The 16,634-nt window shown below is 36.5% G+C and overlaps 1 non-coding gene across 1 annotated transcript; it reads left to right on the top strand.

Moving 5' to 3' along the window:
- Positions 1-12,962: 12,962 nt before the first annotated feature.
- Positions 12,963-13,069, top strand: LOC129666220 (U6 spliceosomal RNA). Its single transcript, XR_008718510.1, has one exon. It is a non-coding gene; the product is annotated as a U6 spliceosomal RNA (small nuclear RNA).
- The last annotated feature ends 3,565 nt before the right edge of the window (positions 13,070-16,634 follow it).

Below are 16,634 nucleotides of genomic sequence, written 5' to 3'. Positions count from 1 at the left end.
AATTAAAAAAGAACCGTATTCATCTCCCTGCACAAAATTCAACTCCAAATGGATCAAATACCTCACGATAAAACCAGATACACTGAGTTTAACAGAAAGGAAAACAGAGAATAACCTTATACTCATTGGCACCAGAAAGACTTTCTGAAGTATTTTACTAAATCTTGACTAAGACCAATAATTAATAAATGAGACATTAAATTGAAAACTAAATGGGAAAAACACAATCAATCAGACAATGTGACCACCTAGGTAATTGAAAAAAAAATAACCTTTTATTATCTACACATCTGAAAAAGGGATAATATCCATAATATATAAAGAACTCACAAAAGTAGATGTCAAGAAAAACATATAACTCAATTAAAATGAAATTTGGTTTATTTTCTTTTTCTTTTATTTATTTATTTTATTATTTATTACAATTTTTTCACTTTGTATCCTTGCTGTAGCCCTTCCCTTGTCTCCTCCCTGTCCCAGCCTCCCTCCCTCTTTTTCTCCCATGCCCCTCTCCCAGTCCACTGATAGGAGAGGTCCTCCTCCCCTTTCTGTCTGATTCTAGCCTATCAGGTCTCATCAGGACTGGCTGCATTGTCTTCCTCTGTGGCCTGGTAATGCTGCTCCCCATAGGGGGAGGTAATCTAAGAGCCAGCCACTGAGTTCATGTCAGAGACAGCCTCTGCACCCCTTACTAGGAAACCCACTTGGAGACTGAGCTGCCATGGGCTACATCTGAACAGGGGTTCTAGGTTATCTCCACGCATGGTACTTGGTTGGAGTATTGATCTCCAGCTGTATCACTCAAGCACTCATCAAATCCAATGGGAAGTAATCGTGATTTTGTTGCTTACATGTAAATTCTATGTATTTTGTTTTTCTTTATAAAACTGCATATCCCAAGAAATACACGTCTTAACTTTTAATGATATTTTCAAATGTGTACAAATTATTCATCTACTGACTCAAATAAACATTGATTGATCTTTCAGGCACTAAATATTCCTACTAGTTTGTCTTTCCTCTCTTAAATGCACATCATTTTAAGGATTTTTTGTTTCCCATTGCCAATTTTGAACTTCTGACAATAATACACAAACAATATATGAAAGTTTTCCAAGTAGTTTTCCAAAGTAAGGGGAACACGGGCTATTTCTAACAGGATTTCAAGGGCAGGCTGTTTGACCCACCCCCGGGGAGGAGCAGTCTGTTAGGCCACAGAGGAGGACTTTGCAGCCAGCCCTGAAGATACCTGATAAAACAGGGTCAGATGAAAGGGGAGGAGGTCCTCCCCTATCAGTGGACTTGGAAAGGGGCAGGGAGGAGACCAGGGAGGGAGTGTGGGGTTGGGGAGGGAATGAGGGAGCGGGATACAGCTGGGACACAGAGTTAACAAAATGTAACTAAAAAGAAAAAAATAATAAAAAAAAAAAAGAAAGAAAGAAGGAGAGGAGGACCTCCCCTATCAGTGGACTTGGGGAGGGGCATGCATGCAGAAAGGGGAGGGTGGGTAGGATGGGGAGGGGAGGAGGGAGGGGCTTATGGGTGGATACAAAATGAATAAAGTGTAATTAATAAAAGTTAAATAAAAAATTAAAAAAAAAAGAAAAAGAAAGTTTTCCCATATAGATATGGCTACAAAAAGATCATAGTAATCACAATCATTGGATTGCCACAGGAATTTATGTACTATTGTGGTAATACTGTTCAGATTCACTTTCCTTTTCTGAATTTAATAATTTTTTATGCTCTGGAGCTTCCCTTCTGCTTTCATTACTCTGTATAAAGTCCTTATAGTGTACAAACATGGAGACACTGAGATGCTAACACTAAGGGTGGATTTATTAACAGCTGCTTCTCTTTGATATGTAGAAGTGCCTCACACTTTTTCAGGTAGACACACTACCTCAGATAAAGGGTAACACATTTAGTATAGGCACGGAAAACTGAGGGAGGAAAAGGAATACAAATGTGCACTATATGAAATCGCTAAATTAATAAAATTTGCTCTGGCTCATTAAAGGAACAAGTGGGCTATGATTGAAAAAATACAATAGGCTGTGGGGCTGCCTTTCAGGTACCATCTTAGAAGGACCTCAGAGAGGAAGGCTGATAATTTCAAATAGATTTTTTTTTTTTCCAAAAATGACCTTCTCTGGGTGGAAAGTGATTTTCAGTGATACCTTTTCAGTTCCTAGGCTATTAAAAAATACAAATCATTATCCATGAATTTATCATACTTTCTGCCTGTTAATATGGCTTCCTTAACCAGAGCCTTGTAAACATTCAGAATGCTGAGAAAATTGTGCAAAGAAATCAAGGAACCCAGAAAAATGTAGTCTCATTTATTTGTGAGTAGCAGTGCAATGAGCCTGTGGTTAGGTCTGCATGGATGCCTTGACTTTCCATGAGAGTTTCATTGGTCATCACAGTTCTCAGTCCTATATCTTGTCTATAAGTTCTTCTGTATTATTGGACAAAGTAGTTCATAATTTATAGCAGCAGTTTTATATTTTAACATAAAGAAAAAGGGATTTAAAATAGTTAAAAGAGAGAGGAACAGGGTGTTTTGGATTTTTTGTTTGTCAAGTAATAGAATAGGCATAATTTTAAGAGACTACACAGTGACTACTTTTAACCATCCTTATCTGTATTCTGGATTTCATTTCAACTACATTTATCTATTATTATCTCTCACCTGTGGCCTTATAGATTTGAAGATGCTTGGTCAATGAAAAAGTTTGTGAAATGAATTAGCCACGCCATAATATGTTATACCACATGCTTCTATCTATGTGTAGATACAAAAGTACACGTGAGTTTATGTATGTGCACATTAATGTCTGAAATACACAATTGCTTCAGCTGACTCTATAAGAAGGACTAATGTGGAGTATTAATAATTTATTATTAAATGCTGTGTGTTGAGAGGAATTTTAAACTAACATCCATTTAATACTTAAGGCAGGATTTTACATTAATTCATAAGAAATATAGCTCAAAAACATAAAAATGCAATAATAATAAAAATAAATATATTCAAAGAACTCTGTTCTTGGGACATTGGTGCTTAGAGAAATAATGAAGATGAAAGCTCTTGGCCCTGGAAAGTATAAAAATGCCTGTAGTTAATAAACATCTGCAAACATAATATTTTAAATGTCACATTTTACTTTTAAGGAAAACACCACATGTATAAAAAGGGATAAATTACACAACTAAGTAATTTAAAAGTTAGTGGTGGTGTTTGTGTATGAAATTATCTTTCGGGTCTATGTGTTCAAACTTGGTTTTAGATGGTAGAACTATTAAAATGGTATTGGCTCATGAAGGTGCTACTCTCTCTAGTGTAGTTGATTATACATAAGTGGATTATTTAGGACACAGTACTTGGTCAGAGCTGGTGGTCATTCATGATATGCCTTTGAAGTTGTTTTGTCCCTATCCAATTCTTGCTCTGGTGCTCAGCTTCTCAGATCATGACAAGAACACTTTTATTCCATCATTCAATTTTCCATAATACTCTGCATTGTTACAAAAGTACTGAGGCAGAACTAAGCAATAAGTAACTGAAATTGAAGAAATAAAGGAGATCAAAATAAACCAGATCTCACTGAATAATGTTACTCAGGAACTGTTTCACAGTGATTAAAAGCTAACTAGTCACTTAGTTTCGTCATGAATAAACAATGACATAAACCAGTGAGCACATTTCTCCCCCATGGTCCTCCCTTTCCTCAGGGGTCAGTGGCCACTGGCCCACAAGAACAAATGGAACAGAAGCAATGAATGGATTTCAGATGGACAGCTTGTGATTACAATGGAGAAGACTTCCAGGATGGCTTCAGAAAGACAGGTAATTTTATTGTTTCAGGGGTGAGATTTATAAGGTTTCTTAGGGTTACAGGTAGGAAGAACTGATTGCTCATAACACAGTACCTAATTTTCATATAGGCATGACAGGGTGGTTCCTGAGAACATACTACCTAATTATATTATGGGTAGGGGAAGGAGTGAAATTTATACTTGTACAGGGTCATACTCCAAATGTGGTCAGGAATGTGTGCCTAGAGCAGCTCTCTAGATAAGGTCAGGCAGAGAAGAGGAAGCTCCACTGAGAAAATGAATACTTCATTTTTGCACCAATTTCACCCTTAAATGTGGCTTATATTTGGAATTCAGGATCCCTCTCTTGAAAAAGAAGCCCCTCCATCAAATGTTTATACAGGAATTCTGCAATCCATTAGTGTTGCAAAGCACTCTTCAATGTGTGTTGATTAACGCTTAAGGTGTCAATATTATTTTGCCTAATGGAAATAACATTGAACGGATTTGTAAAGTCCATCTCTTAATCATCATCATAGAAACATCTTTTCACAGTAGATGGTGTTAACAAAAAGATCCACAACTGATCAAAATGAAGAGAATGAAAAACGTGAAATGATAACCCTTAAACTAAATGACTATCACATAACCACTTCCTGGATTTGTGGGATCTTGGTGGAAGAAAGGATGGCAGTTTGGAATAAATGTAGGCAGTGGATGACTACAAGAAACCTGTTTGTGGAAACAGTAGGGAAAATTACACATATCATCTCAAGCTGTTGTCGTGGCCTGCTCAAAATCTGCACAAGCTCAATATAGATTGAAAAAATGCCAGCATGGAAGGAGGGTTGTAATTGGTGAACACTGTACCACACCTTAATAAGGAGCCATTGACAACTGAAGTTTTCTGGTAAAACAATAATCAGTTTTCTGTAAGGGTGTAGCAGCTTGTAAGTACATGTTCAGATTGAAGCCCATTTACCATAAAACAGAGAGGAAGTGCGTACTGTATTTAATACATTAAGGAAAAACAAATTACAACCTTGAGAAGGAAGGGAAGAAAGATGTGTCTAACTGAAGTTAAGGGAGGAAAGATGAATATGATAAAAACAGTGTACAACATTTTCAGAGAACTAATAAAATCGAAGAAAAAATTAAGTAATCAGAGTATAATTGACTTTCAGGAAAGCAAAGCTACCCACCCTTTACCTAAAGGGAGCCGTCAGTGTCCATGAGCCTGAGAGGAGCGCAGGGGAGGATTGGAAACAATGTGAATAATAAATTCTTTACTTTAAGGTACACAAAATCTACATATTTTTTTCCAAATTTACATTTACTTTTAGTTTAAAAGACACTCTGATGTATGGAGTGGTAACATAATCTTCTTATCTCAGCATTCTGGAGACAGGAGCAGGTGGATTCCTATGAGTTAGGGCCTACCCTGGTCTACAAAGTGAGTTCCAGAAAAATCAGTGATAAACATGATGACTACAAAACATAGTTGCAAATCCTACAAAACCCAGCTGAAAGGAAAAAAAAAAATTAACACTGAGCAGACTGATAAAATTCACATTTTAGCTAAAAAAGGGTTTTCTCTTTATCTCTTTCAGTTTCATCTGCTGATTATAATGCATGAACTCTTCTTACTGACATGAAAGATTTAGTAATAAGATACACTATTGTTGTTAAGCAAAATCCCAAATGCTCAGTTTTACCAGTAAAGACTCAGGAGCTGGATGCTGAGGTAAAAGCCTGATAGCTCAGTGATTCAGAGAAAGCACCCAATCGACCTTTCTATTCACCTGACCTTGCAGGAGGAAAAAGCCCCTTCTTTTCCATGTTGCCATAAAAATTCTTCAAACAAAATGCTCTTCCATTCTTCTTCCTGTGCATCTCTCTCTCTGTCTTCCCGACTTCCTCTCACTCTCTATGGTATTTTTCTGTATTCAATCCCTGTCAACTGGTTGCTTGCTCCACCCCTTAATTTTTGGTTTACTTATTTAATCCTGTTTACAGAAAGCTCTTAGATTAAAGGTGTGTGCTAGGGATGAGCCATCCTACAACTAAAAGCAGATTTTTCCAGTACACAGTCTTAGGGTCTGTTAGGCACAGGGAAAGCCTAATTGTCAGAGAGACAACTGAAGGAAACTCAGAGAGAGATCTATGCAAAAGCAAGAGGTTTATTCAGGCCATCACATGATGGGGTCACCTTGCAAGTCGGCAAGGAACACCAGCGGGGAACAAAAGCCTTGGGTTTTTAAAGGAAAAAGTACAGGGAGGCGTGGGGTTACAAGCTTGTCAGGACGGGATTTGTTCATTTTAGGCACCCAAGTCCAGTCAAGTCCTGTTCCGGACATCTAAAGAATATTTGATCTTTAAGTTACATGCCGGATGTCCCATGATGTGCAGATTTGGTATTAGCTGGGGAGGGGAGTAATCATCACATCCTGTGATTTCTCAGAAATGCAGACTAAAGAGCTTATCTGGGTGAGGGAGTTGTGACCTTCTGGACCAGTTGCCAGGTAACCCTATCTTGTACTGCTAGTGTGGACATTCCTTTATTATAGGGAGGAGACCTTGGGAGTAATCGCCAGCCTAGTTTAATTTGTTTACAGCTGGGGGGTGGGGGTGGTGTCTTTTTCCAATTCATCAACTTCTTCTTTTGTCTGCATCCTTCTGCTTTCTGGAAAAGTACTGGGAGAAGTTAGTTTAACATGGGTGTTGTATTTGGCAATTCATATTTACTATTGAGCTATCTTTTCATGATGCTGCTGTTAATCCTAAACAGCTGTTTAACCACATCACCACACAGAGACTATGATTTATTTAATTAACCTAGATCACAATGCTGGGCAATAGTTGTTCCAAGCCCATGTAGTTTCTTAACATTCAGATTCACCCATTATACTTGCTTTTTGTGAAATCTTAGGTCTGGTTAATCTCTCCATCTCTTTCCAAGACCTCTCCACCTGCCTCTGCTCTCCCAGCCTCTGCTCTCTCTCCTCCTCTGCCTCCCACAGCTTCCTGTCTTCTGGCTCCTCCTTCTCTTCCTGCTTCCTTTCCATTACTCTTCCTTTCCTTTCCATTGTGGCTGGTTGCTTTATTTTGGCATGTTTACACAAAGTTACAACAGGTGATGCTTAGAATAAGTATCACAATGCAATGTCCAGATTGAATCCAGAGAGTGGGGGAGAGAAATCAGCATTTGAATATACAAGAGTATACATTCCAAAAGAACATTATACCATCCCATGGGGTATAAAATTCATAAAGAGACCTGTAAAGTTAACTTGTTTCTCTTAGGTTCACAGTGTAAACAAATATCCTGTAACAATGAATACATATTTTTAGTCCCATATTCATTCAGTTTTTTGATATTCTTCAAAGAAATCTATTTGATTGATAGGTCGATTCTAGAATTTTAAAATATGTAATGTTCCCAAATACTATAGCAGAAAATGAAAGAATTAATTGAAAAATAATATTGTCCTGGACATAGTTCAGGCAATGTCTCACTTTCCTGGTTTAAATGAAGCACAGTTTCAATTCACTGTGCTCATGCACACACACACACACACACACACACATGCGCACGTGCATGTGCACACAGACACAAACACCAATAGTAACAAAATCTAGAGGCTAACGGTGCTGATATAAACTCCGCAACAGAAAGACTAAGGAAGATTTACCATAAGCCAGATTTAACTGCATATTCAATTCAAGGCCAGATTTGGCTAATGTACTGAGTTTCTGTTTTTGTTTTTCCCTTGTTGATTATTTGTTTGCTTGTTTGTTTTGTTTTTGTTCCCAAAGACAGGATTTCTCTGTGTATCAAGTCCTGAGTGTTCTGGACTTGCTTTGCAGCCCAGCCTGGCCTGGAACTCACCCACAGAGTTCTGCTTGACTCTGCCTCCCATGTCCTGGGATTAAAGTTGTGCACCACTACACCCAGCTTGTGCTCGGTTTCTGATTCAAAGCTAAGGACAGCTAAAAAACAAAACAAAAGATTTGACAAACCAATCTACTGAAAGATATTTAGAAAACTAATAGTAGAAACGGATACTTTCAATCTGAAAACTGATTATGACACTTCTTAAATCATGCTCAGTGTTGAAAGGTTGACAGCTTTCTTTGTAATGTCAGCAAGAAAACAAAGACACATATTTGTTCTTCTTCTGTTTAAAACTGTGATGGAGCTTCAGCCATTAAACAGAGATAAAACTTCTACATAATGGAAACAAGCCAACATACGTCTCACCACAGACAACATGATATTGTGTAGAGAAAACAGGGGATTCACAGCAGATGATTATCCAGACCAATTGCATCATCACATGCACATTATATAAGCTTAGTATGCAAAGATCTATTTTATTTCTCTACATAATAACCATAATTCAAATGTAATTATAAGCCCTTCATTCACAATATCATCAAAATAAAAAATGTTAAGCAAACAACTAACAAAAGATGTGCAAGAGCCATTCATTAAAATACACAAAATGGTAATAAAAGAATCCCCAAAGACAACCCCAAATAAATTAATATGTATTTTGTATTCATAAATTATAGAAATTAATAATGTCAAAAATATTTAAAAATCCTAGTACAGACCAAAATTTCCCCAGACATTTGCTGCCATTTTACAAAAATAAAAACTGAAATTGAAATTTATGTAATATGGCAAGAATTCACAAACAAATTATCTTTATTCAACTTTTTCTACGAATATGCTAATTAAGCAGTTGTTTTATGCTACTGGATATATAGATGAGAAAGAAATATTAGGCCCTTACCTTACAGCATAAAAATCAATTGAAAATGAAGCAAATACTTTTCAATATAAGTTAAAATTATACAGTAAAGATAAACACATGCATAACTGATCTTAACTTGGACAATAACTTCTTTCTTAGGATGCGAAAATCAAATTCATGAAAGAAAAGAAAAGACAAAACTTATCTTCTCATATTTATAAATATTTGAGCTGCACTTGATGCCATTGAAATGGAAAATAACCCAAGCCATGGAAGAATGTGTTTGCATACCTTGCACATGATAAAAATTGACTACTTGAAAAATATGTACAATAACGAATTTAAAAAAAAATACGCAAACATGTTATTCAAAAAATAAACAATGATTTGCATAGTTACCTTCCAAGAAAGTTATGCAGATGATAATAATCTGCCAAAGAGAGATGCCAGAAACCAGTAGTCAGTGGGGAAAACAAATCAGACTGCATTTGGAAGATACAGCTTCTCACGCACAAAGCTTCCTAAATTATGGTTCTATACATAGTGCTGTGTGGCTGTGGAAGGTGAGAGGGTTCTGATTATATTGCTGGGGTAAACATAAAGCAATACAGGTTTTTTTGGAATATGGTCTAGTAGCAGCTCAAAATATAAAACATGGAGAATGTGCTTCTCAGTCAGTTTAGTCCCGGAGAAAATCTTAAAAACCCAAATCCCATTGGACACCTCACTTCAGGAAATTCCTAACAAAACTAGTCACAAGTATTAAAATGTGAAAAAAAAATCTATCAAATGAGTGGACAAATACATTTTACTCCCACGTAATAGAATACATTTAAGTAACGTGAATGTATTGCTCAAAGCTGCCACATGGAAGAATTTTTTTAACATTATGCCAAAAACAGAAAAAAAAAAGGCAATCGTAAAAGTTTGGCAAGTCTATGAATAGAAAAAGTAGAGTCTCTTCCGAGACTAGGAGAGGAAGGGGAAGGGAAAGGGGTGAGCAATGGACATGGCTTTCCCTTGTAAGTATGGCAAGGTTCAAAATCTCATAATGGTCACTGTTGCTAGCTTTGTTGCTGATACAAAATGGCACTGAGCTATACCCTTATACAGCTTTTTGTGATGTGTGACATATTTCAAAAAAGTGAGAGTCAATGGAAATGTGCTCTGAGAAAGATAATAGGGACCAAGTGTTTTTATCTATTAACCCAGTTTTGAGGTGGCTAAGGTTTAACTCACTAATGATATTAATCCTTCATGGGACCAAAATGGCTGCTCTCACTGTATTAATATGACCTGAGATTAAACACAAATTCTCTTTTAAAAATATGTCATTTTTACAACAACTACTACCACCACTATGATGATGATGGTGATGATGATGATGATGATGCATACATTGATGAAATGTGTTTGTATGTTTGAGGGCACCCATATGATAAGGTATACATGTTGAGATCACTATATAACATGACGGAGTGCACTCTCTCCTTTATTTGGAAGATGTAACTCAGATCATCAGATTTGCACATCATCTACCTTACCTCTTGGGTCATCTCACTGGACTAGAAAGCAAATTTCCAAAATGTACCTTGTCCTCCAAACAACAAATGGAAGTGCTTTAAATTTACTTATCATTAATCATTTTCTAAGTATGTGTTTTAATATTGACTTATTTTTATTTTTTTCATTCTTGAAATTGTGTTCTACTTGAAGCAGCTATTCCTTTCAGTCGCATTATGGGTAGGTGTTCCAGAATTAAGAAAAACTATAGGACAGCCAGTGGTTATGAACTCTTACACTGATAGTGCCACTGAACCATTCCATAGGAACAGTAAGTTGAGCTTATCTTTGAGAAGAGGAAAATAGCATTTCAAAGCCTCTACTTTCACTTTCTGAAACACACCTCCTTCATGGCACCATGTAGTGTTCCTGAGCTTTCCTACTGCAATGTGTATGTCTTGTCAACAAGTTCTGCAAATTATCCTCTAAGCATTCATTTCACATCTTGTAGTATTTAGTATCTGTCTTTTATTGTTTCTTCAGTACATTTCATTTCTGCCAAATGTTTTCTTTGAAGGAAGGAGGGAAAAGACATATTCCAGCCACTAGGAGCGGTCAGACCTAATCCCATCTTCAAAATATTAAGAGTGATGAAATTGCATATAAATTATTTTGGATCACAGTTATTGGAAGGGTGTAGGATGTTTTCTAATCTTCATAAACAATGCTGTCAACCACTTCAGAAAACAGTCCTGAGCAGATCACTGTTACATCTTTCAAATACATAGCTTGGAACAATCTGAGAAAATGCCTACTGTAGGCTGTCTTATCTATTTATTTATTTATTTATTTATTTATTTATTTATTTATTTGCACTCAGATTTCTATTATAAGAATATACGATGGTTTTTAAGTCTGGCTGTATTCACTATTCCTCAGCAAACAGAAGATTGATGAGTATGTAGCTGTCATTAACAGATGCATTAAATTTGTAATAAAGATCACAAGTTTAAAAAATAATACAACTAATTTCCAACTATTTTTTATTTGTTTTCTTGAATTAAGGACTACTGATAATTTTACTTTGAGCCAGGTGTGGTGGCACACACCTTTAATCCCAGCTCTCATAGGGGAAGAGACAGGTGGATTGCTATGAGTTCTAGACCAGCCTAGTCTACAAAGTGAATCCAGGATAGTCAAAGCTACTCAGAAAAAAACCTGGTCTCTCTCTCTCTTTTTTTTTTTTTTTTTTTTTTTTACTTTGATCAGCCTGCTTATCAAGAAATAACTTGAATAGGAGATTGAACTCTTTGTCTGGTTTGGAAATAAGGACATTTCCTATTGTTCATCACTTCCATCATCATCATCTTTATTATCATCCCATTTTGTTATTTCAAGAAGCTGCCAGATGCCAGCCAGCAAGAAATAGCATTATACTATGTGGAATGTTATGGGTGTTCCGAGAAGACATCCCTATATTGCAAAGACGTTATACTAAGTTAATTTTGGAGGGAAATAAAGAAAAACAACAACAACAACAACAACAACAAAACAATAAAAAAGAAAACAAATAGAATCCACTTCATTGGAGTACACTACTTGAACATGTTCAGAGAGTAGGTCTTACGCTTTGTTGGTGGGTTTAACTTTCTTGAATGATATTTCAAACCCAAACAACATTTTATTCTTTTTCTTTCCTGCACTAATGTGAGGTTATATTTTTCTGAGAGATTAGAAAAGGACACCAATGCATTGTTTTATAATGATTAAAGAATTTAGAGTATGTACCTGTGAGAGAGATAGAGAGAAAGGAGCAAGCAAGCAAGAAAACATGTCTTGTGTGTGTGGGGTGGTGGTGGTGGTGGTGGTGGTGGTGTGTGTGTGTGTGTGTGTGTGTGTGTGTTGCCACATGTATACAGATGTATGTTGAGGCCAAAAGAAGGTGTCAGAAACCCTGTGGCTGGAGTTTCAAGCAATTGTGAGCCACTTGACATGGGAGCTCCAAACTCCAGTTCTCTAGAAGAGTTGTCTACTCAAACACTTGATCCATCTCTCTATTACCATTTTCTTCTTAATGAATTTGGGGGAGATAATCAGGAAGAGAGTGGGTTCTCACAAGTATAATAAAGAATGATAAAGAAAATTGGAGTTATTGACCAAGTGGAATCATATAATAGAGAAAAATTGATCACTGGAGAGTAGAAGTCAGAAAGGACAGCAGTATAACATAAACATGCAAAGGCATCATATCTCGTTAGGATTTTATTAGCTGCAAAGAAATGGGGCATGCTAGAAAGCCACGGCTCTGTGGAAGTAAGGAATTCTTTCCTTTATTAAAGAGGTTGGATTTCTTATTATCAGTCACTTCTCCCTTTACCTCCCCATCCCAAGTACTTATGAGACTTTGCATAGTTCTCCATATTTAGCGTGTTTTAAAGGTTATTTTTGTATATAGCTAACACTGTCACTTGGAGACAGAAAAAAAAATACTATTATTCACTTGATTGAAATAGGTTTGATGAGACATATGTGATCACACAAGCCAGCATGCGGGAGCCATGGGAAGTGAACATTAGAAAGGAGACTGACCTCTTAGATTAGCTTGATAAAGAAGATGTATAATAAAAATCCCTGAATTTCATTGAAAAAAATTAGAGTATGTGTGTGCCACTTCTGCATCCATATGATTATCATGTCATTCTGGACATTGCTGTGTTTCATAGCTGTCATAGCTTGGTAGGATTATTGATCAAAATTTAAAGGACAAGTGTTTGTGTGGCAACAAACCCCAGCTGACATATCTACAGAACTATTTCTGAGCCTTGAGCTCATAAAAGTTTCCATAGAGTGTAGTGAGATTTTAAAGTACAAGCTTGAGCGCTGACTTCCACAGCACATATACTAAAATTAGAACAATATCAGTAAGATTAGCATGGCCCCTGATCAAGGATGATACACAAATTCATGAAGAGTTCCATATTTTTAACTGTAATGATATTAATATTAATACTTAAAATAATAATACAATGAAAAGGACAAGATTAATAGAAATTCCTATGTGGGGTTACATCTCCTAGAAATGTTAGGGAACCTACATCCCTGAAGTCTGAACAAAATGTTTGCTTAAACAAGACAGTAGCAAGAACACTGATAGATATGCTAGCATGAATGGGAGGAACCTCATAGGGTCCCAATTCTAGAAAAAGAATGAGAGGCAACTAAGAGTGTTGAGAGTGAGAGAAATAACCATCCCCATGGAAGAACTCCCCAGTTATCTAATATCAAGAGTTCAGCCCTGAAATCATATGAACAAAAGTAATATTATATAGATAGGACAAGTTGTGTTGATATATAGTTTATATATACATATTTATAATTAATAAATGTTTATACATTTGTGATTTCTAATAAAATATATTTATATATAATTAAATTAATTGATAATAAGTAACTTTTTAAAAAGAGTTCATGAGTTTCAGAACAAGCAATGAGACCACTTGCATAGTTTTGAAAGAAGAAAATGAAGAAATAAACAATGTAATATTAATGTTAGCTGTGTTTTGTTTTTGTTTTTGTTTTTCTTTTCTAGGACAGAACACATGGCAGAAGCAACTTAAGAAAGGAAAGATTAATTTGGCTCACAGTATCAGAGTGTTTCAGTCTTTTTGCCCTGAATGGAGCTTGATTCAGTCAACTTTGGTAAGAAGATCGGATGGATGGTACTATCAGAGGGGCAGACCAGAAAGCAGCAATATAGTGAAAAAGAAGCTATGGGGTGCTTACTCCTTCCTGTTATTCTCTGCTACTGAAATTTACACTACATCACCAAATGCTGCTGCAGCTGAAGACTAAATTTGAATGTCTTAGCCTGTGGAGGCATTTCACAATGAAACCCTAACATGGAATCAAGAGAAAAGGACTGGTTGTCTTGTGAACGGATACTTCTGGTATGTTTTGGTGGAAAATTAGCTAATTATATATGCCTCCATTTTGCAGAGATAAGATTAATGGGTTGAGATGTTTTACAAAGATTCAAGAAGAATTAACAAGGAGTATTTTATTAATTGAGCAGAGTGTTTCTGATTTAAGTGTAATAATTTGGACACCACTTAAACATGTACTATTGTTCAAGGGATTTGGTAGAAATACTGTTTATATCCATAGATCTCTCCAATCCTAAGAAATAATCTGTCAATATTCTTTTTATTCTTATCAAATAAAACTTTTATGAAAGAGCAGCTTTTCAATAAAGACTGGTTGTAATATTAAAAAAAACTGCTTTTTTCAAAATTTTATAGCTTTGGAAGAGAACTTCCTATGGGTTTTATTTTAAACTCTTTCTATATTAAATATATGACCTTGATGTCATTGTTCTATAGAAGTGCATATTGTGACTTTAACTCTGATGAAGCTGACAACATCACTGGGAAACTGGAACAACAACACTAGAAAAGTCAATAAACTTATTCAGTGTCAGATATTATGCTCCAAAAAAGCAGTACCAAACTAGTTAAGTGTGGGACCATAGTGGCCCAGGATTATGAAAGAGAAGTCAAGGGCGCTCAACCCTGGAAACCTCAAACAATGAGGACTATAAGAATTGGCTACCCCTCCCCTTCCCAACCTGGGGCTACAAAGCCAGGCCCTCCACCATCATCCCTAGGGAGGTTATTGAGTTCTTGTATCTGGTTTCCATGGACTGTAGTTTTGTGTTCTGAGAAATAGAAACTGAGGCCTGTTCAGCCTGAAGCCTTTCATTCCCCTCACCAGAAGGGCATTATGATTCACCTCACCCTCTAGCTCACAAGACCCAGTCATACAGAGCCTGCCACCCTTTCTCAGTCTGCCTTCCAGGAGGTAAACAAACAAAAAGGTATGCTCCTCCTACCAAAGCACCTGCTACCTCCTCTCCCACCTGCCAGATACTGCAGTACACAGCCAGAAGGAGCACACAAATGGGGGGGGGGGGGGCTTCCTCCTCAGGCACAAACACAAGCATGCTCCTAAGCTTTTTCTGGTCCCACTGTGTCCCCTGCAATGAGCAAGCGACCTTGGAGACATCCAAACAAATGAAACAAAAGACAGAGGCAAAGGTGGCAGGAGGTTTAAGTAGCTGATGACAACAGCATGAGCACTTCCCCAGGCCACGCATGTACGGCAGCAGAGTGAAACCATCCACAAATACCGTGGACACAGCCTAATATGCATGATACCAAGTTAAATCGTCTAGGCAGACTGTGTGTACCAGTTGCCTGAAATCTCCTTTTGCTAAGGGACCACCTGCACAGAACAACAAAACCTGAATTCCAAGAATGAGAGACAGGGTTTGGCTGCTACAGCATAAAATAACACGGCTAGCTCAGAACATAGAATTTTCTTACATGTTCCTTGATTTTTATTTAAATGTTTTGTGTTTTCTCTCCATGGTACTTCATGGGGGAAAAAAAAAAATCTAAGGTTAGCTAAACTTCTAAAAAAAAAAAAAGCCAGAAGCCAGAAACAATCAAGACATACATTACTTAGCCAATGTTTAAATTTCAAAAGGTATTATTGTTGAGGACCACCAACACTGAGACTTGTCTAGACATGTCCAGGCCTTATTTCCTAGAAGAGCCATTTTCTCGTCCTTTGTACACAGTTCAATACTTGCTGCTGAAATAGAATAATAAGATGATAAATATGTGTTCTGCCTGAATTAATGATAAATGTATGTTCTGCTTGAGCTAAATTACAATACCCTGCTATGTTCTTTTTTCATGGGAATGGGAGGGAGCTGGAAAGTTGCAAAACCCTACACAGAAGGGAACTGGAAAGTCCCCAAGTCCCCCTACCCTCTATCCCAGCCAATCACTTAAACGTCAGCTGAAATGCTTTCTCTAGTTGCATACCCACAATGTGGCTGGAAAGGAATTGATTCTTCCTGATCAGATGTGGTTTCCTCCTTTTAAAAGCTCACTCTGAAAACTACTTAATGTCACAGTTTGACTCCTGCGTCCTCTGTGTCCCTGATAATGATCAATCCTCGGTTATAAATTCAATAAACCATCAATATCTGACTGAGATCAATGTCTGAGTGATTTGTGTGGCTATTCTTGAACTATAACAGATGAGTCAAAAGGAACGTTGTTATTTATACAAACAAATTAGAAGTTTCAAATTTTCATAAAAGTATCATGTTAATATTAGAGGTTTAAATAATTTTTCCAAAACCTGACAACAAGTAAAGAAAATTATATATTAAAAAATTATCTTGTTCTTTATGCAATCAAATTCCATTACTTGCCAAAAATAACTCTAAAGGTAGTCCCATCCCCTGCAAGTTTGTCAGATGGATGTGTTCGATTATATCATACAATTGATACTTATTCAAAATTTCAATGGGTTTATGCATTGAATTCAAAGAAGACTGGTCCTGTTATGACACATTTTTTGGAAAGAGTAGTTGTTATGGGGATACTTTTACACATTAAAACTGATAATGTTCCATCATGTGTCAAATAATAACATAAAATATATTAGTGGTATACGTTAAAATCTTACAAGTCAAGC

Source organism: Psammomys obesus, unplaced genomic scaffold (genome assembly GCF_907164565.1).
Source record: "Psammomys obesus unplaced genomic scaffold, mPsaObe1.curated_primary_1811, whole genome shotgun sequence".
Taxonomy (NCBI): domain Eukaryota; kingdom Metazoa; phylum Chordata; class Mammalia; order Rodentia; family Muridae; genus Psammomys; species Psammomys obesus.
The sequence above is the reverse complement of the archived record's forward strand: the minus strand, read 5'-3'. Positions and strand labels throughout refer to the sequence as shown.